General features: G+C 37.7%; 1 pseudogene; it reads left to right on the top strand.

The window, feature by feature from the left end:
• Positions 1 to 336: 336 nt before the first annotated feature.
• LOC147480033 (small nucleolar RNA R71) lies at positions 337 to 429 on the top strand (annotated as a pseudogene).
• Positions 430 to 4,513: the final 4,084 nt, after the last annotated feature.

The raw sequence follows: 4,513 nt of genomic DNA, 5'->3' as shown, positions 1-4,513 counted from the left end.
CATGGTTTTGAATTTACATTCATGATGGGGATTGGCTTTTGTTGAACAGAAATGGCCTCTACCTTTTTAGTGAGTGATTTGATTAGAGTTTTAAGCTCGGAATCGTGTTTAATTTCAAACATACCGGCGGCCTTAACTATATTAGAAGAACTAGCGGAGCGGTGGATATTATCACTACCCCCCCAGTTGTTATTTCGCTTAGTTTGATCCTCTAAAAATTTATAAGCCTCCGAGGCTCCTTTTCTTAAGAAACTAACCCCATTCATTATGTCTAGGACTTCTTTATGGTGGTGTAGAAGTCCTTTGAAAAAGGCACGAACTAACGTGTCTTTCGCTAAATTATGATGTGGACACTCTATAAGGAGATCGGTGAAACGATTCCAAGCCTCTGAAAATGATTCATGAGGATTTTGTCAAAAAAATGAATCTTGGAAAGCATCTCATCCGTCTTTAGGGGTGGGTAAAATGTTCCATAAACAAATGAACAAGTTTAGCCCACGAGTCCACGAATTAGGCGTTTGGGCGGAGTTAACCAAGACGCCTTTATCGGCTAAGGTGAAAGGGAATACCCGAGTTTAATTTGTTCCGCACCAACCCGTAGGATGGTGGAATGTTGTTAGGACTTGTTCAATCCTACGTGTGTTGATAAGCTAGGTTTTCATGGTCTAATCCATGAAAAACGGGTAACAAATTAAAATATTTGGGGGATTCGAAAATCCCCACCGGGTCTGCTAGAACGATGCAAGATTTGGGGCTATCGCCAAGGCTTTGTAGAAGTCGAGAGAGAAGAGTCTCTTCTTCGGGGGCATTGTGTTAGGTGATGTGTGTGAAATAGTAGCTAGAGGTGTAGTGGGTGGTATACTAGATAGACTTGTTTGTTGACGTTGTTGTGTAATTACGTTCGGTGTTTTTGTTCGGCCAGACCTTAATCTCATACAAGGCTAAAACAAACTTAGCTACTTACATCAACACTCCAAACAATTCTGATATACTAGTAGAAACCTCTAACAGGAGATGCGAGGTGTGGAAGAAAGGAATATCTGATTGCGTCCTTGCTTCGCTTATGAATAGCGTCTTGTTTACGCGTGTTCAGTGTATATAACAAGTTAGAACACTGAAAAACTTGAAAAATCAAAGTTCGAGTCAAAACTATAGAATTCAAGAAAAATTAACAAAGGGCGCGGGTGCGCTCATAGAAGCTCGATCGCTCCATGTAATTTTCAAATTACACAGTGTTTTAGGGGCGGTCAGCTCCACATGGGGCTGGTCGCGCCGAAGTTCCAGGCTATAGAGTAGGGCGCAGTGCGCCTTTATAGGCGCCGTCGCCTTCGATGTATTTTTTTTCGAACTTTTCAACGCTCAATCGGAAAACCACAGTATGAATCAAACAAGGGTGGGTCGGTTTAATGGGACTTTTAAGAAAAGTACTTACACTACGAAAACAATGCGAAAGTGCAACTAAGATGGCAGCGTCGCCATTTGATAAACGTAAAATTGATTAGTCTTACCTACGAAATAAATCGATTAAACTCTATACGAAAGTAAAACTACACACTATCTTATGTGCCTATGTTTATCAAAGAATTCTACTCTCAATCCTATGAGATATAGTGGAGTAGAGTGATTCGTTCCACTCCTAGTCCTTCCGCATGTTAATGTTCTCTAAGTATAAGTATTCAACTCTTAAAGTCTAATGAGAGATTTACGAAAAGGGAACTTGACTACGATGCAACTACCCACAAGATGCACTAGTCGACTATTAGAACAACTATGGGAATGCTACGTTGATTCTATGATAAGGAGTTAGAGGGGGATTGATTCCACCTCAACTCGACTTAATCCTATTAACGACGAATCGTCATAATCCGAATTGAACTGCTTCGCAGAACAATTGGTTCTTCCTAATCCCTAATTACACATGGCATTCCTACCAATTCATAATTAGCATGTGAACGATTAAACCCATTCTCATGGTGAACTAATCGTTTCTAGAGTGGAAAGGAAATTACGACGATTCTCTCGATGATAGTAAATCAAGCTTTCATCAAGGTTTCTCAACCCCCTCTAATGGAGGTTTAGCCGAGAATCATTACGTAATCATTTCCGATTAAATTTAAACTAAACATGATATAAATAATTGAAATTTACTAATCTAAATTACACAATAATTAAAATCTAATTAATAATTAAGAATTGAATAACAAGTAATAAATGAAATTAGATCTAACACAAATGTAAATGACAAGAATCGAAATTGACAAACTAGCTATTTTATTTATCAAACTAATTAAGAACAATGATTTTAAGAATTTAATCTAAAACAAGAGTTGGATTTGAAATTAAACTTAATTAAAAACAATTAAATAAAAACTAGATCTAGAAGCTATTTTAATGGCTACTTTTTACTCTAACCTATCTACCATTAACTATCTACCATTAACCAAGAGTTAAGCTTTTGTTTTTATCCTTTTCAGATCCAAAAACCGTGCTTGGGCTTGGAGCCATGTTTTGGGCCAGAGAATCTGGCCCAAAACCCAATTCTTTCAGTCCAAAAAGGCTTCTTCAGCTGCAGTTGGCTTCAATAGACTTTTCATCTACTTCTGCTCTTCTGATTAGGTCAAGGCTTAGACCATTGGAAAGCTCTTTCCAAGTTGGTCGTTTTGACATAAGGTAGGCCCCATTTTGAGGTCTGAGTCCAAAGATACGGCCTTCGGAAGTTTTGCTGACTTTGTGTGCTGTTTCTGCCCGCGTCGACTTTTCAGCTTTTGACCGGGCTTTAGAAAGGCTTTGTCTTCTTGAATCTTGACCTTTAATCATGGAACTCCTTAGTAACCGACTTTTGCTCCTCTATCTCGCTAAAGTGGCACATTTCTACACATAATGGACTTTGAAGCCTGAAATGCATAAAAACACGTAATCAGTGTTAACTCTTAATTATTACTCACATAATTGGTCTAAAAGTATGACTGTTAAAGGGTTAAAACTACAGTTTTGGGCTCTTATCACGCGGTAGCACCAAAATTTTTTATTTTATTTTCATCTCCGGTGGTTTTTGTTGATGAAAATTGGTGGAGGTTGTGGGCGGTGCGGTTGGAGTCGATTTGGGTTGGGTCTTGGATTGTGGGCGTGGGTTAATTAGGTTTTCTTTTTATTTTTATTTTTTTTAGGTTTTGTTTGAAGCTTTCTTAATGGCGGTTTGAAAAAAAAAATGATGAACTGATGGTGAAGGTAAGGGCGCAGGTGCGCTGTCGATGGGCGCGGGTTGGGCCCAAGCCCAATTCGAAATTTGTGAATTTTTCGATTTTTTCGCGAAAATTCAAATCAAAATTGCCGCTTCGTTACCGGTCCGATTTTTGCGAATGAGATATGGAAATGATCAGGAGAGAATTTCCAATCCAATGATCCATAAAACACTCTATTCCGACCATAGATGACATATAAGATAGTATAAAATGCCTCGAAGTGCGTGCATGACATACGTTATGCGAACGACTGAACTCTAAATTCATAGATTATGTCAACCCAGATCGTAATACAATTAAATGGCCTAAGAAATTCTAATGGGACATAAACATTTTAGGACGGAAACACGAACACCCCACCCCCAAACAAATTTTTTTTACAACGAAGCTTAGAAAATTTGTTTTTAGCAGTGGGTCTTTTAAAGTCAGATTCCCGAGACTTCCTAGATTACTATGTTTATTCTTTAATATATATATATATATATATATATATATATATATATATATATATACTTTTACAAAAGAAAAACAATAAATAAGAAAGACATAATTCACCCCATAGAGAAACATGACTCAAAAATCCGAGAAAAACATGCAAGAGTGGAAAACGTGAATTATGTTAAACGTGGACTTAGGATCCGGTACTTACAGCCACACACTCCATAGGGAGGGCCCGGTTACCTTAATGGTGCACTCACCAATATATGGAAATGAAAGAAAATGCACCAAACACAAAAGTTGAGTCATTTATAGTCAGATACTCGAGACTTTATCTAAACATATGTATGAACAAGCAGTTTATCATATATCAACAATCGAAATAGTTGTGGATCATTCCATAAATAAATATCACAGAAAACATATCCAAACACAATCAAGCACCAAGATTTCCTATGACGCAACCTAGTGAAATGAAAGCGAAGTCGGATCACCCTATTACGTAACCTAGCATGCACCTTCTTTTTTATTTTTGAACGAGTGGGTGTTCTAGTAAATAAGTGTGGAAAAGTGAATGGTTGTGGAGAATATGGTGGATATGGATAAGTTGTAGAAGGATAGCATGTAAAAAACGAGGATGTGGGTTTAGCACAAAACTCATTCATGGTGTGTGTAGGGACTGTCTCAAGTCTGAAAATGAAGGTGTCAAACGCTTTTGTCTTCTGAAGTATTTGTTTACTAGGTGGATTTAAAAACTTTTGAAGCATAGAAGAAACAAAAGGATCGAGTGCAAACTCGAGATTCCTTTGAAATGGTGGAAGGAGGGAAGTCGA

This window comes from Coptis chinensis, chromosome 8 (genome assembly GCF_015680905.1).
Source record: "Coptis chinensis isolate HL-2020 chromosome 8, ASM1568090v1, whole genome shotgun sequence".
Taxonomy (NCBI): domain Eukaryota; kingdom Viridiplantae; phylum Streptophyta; class Magnoliopsida; order Ranunculales; family Ranunculaceae; genus Coptis; species Coptis chinensis.
The sequence above is the reverse complement of the archived record's forward strand: the minus strand, read 5'-3'. Positions and strand labels throughout refer to the sequence as shown.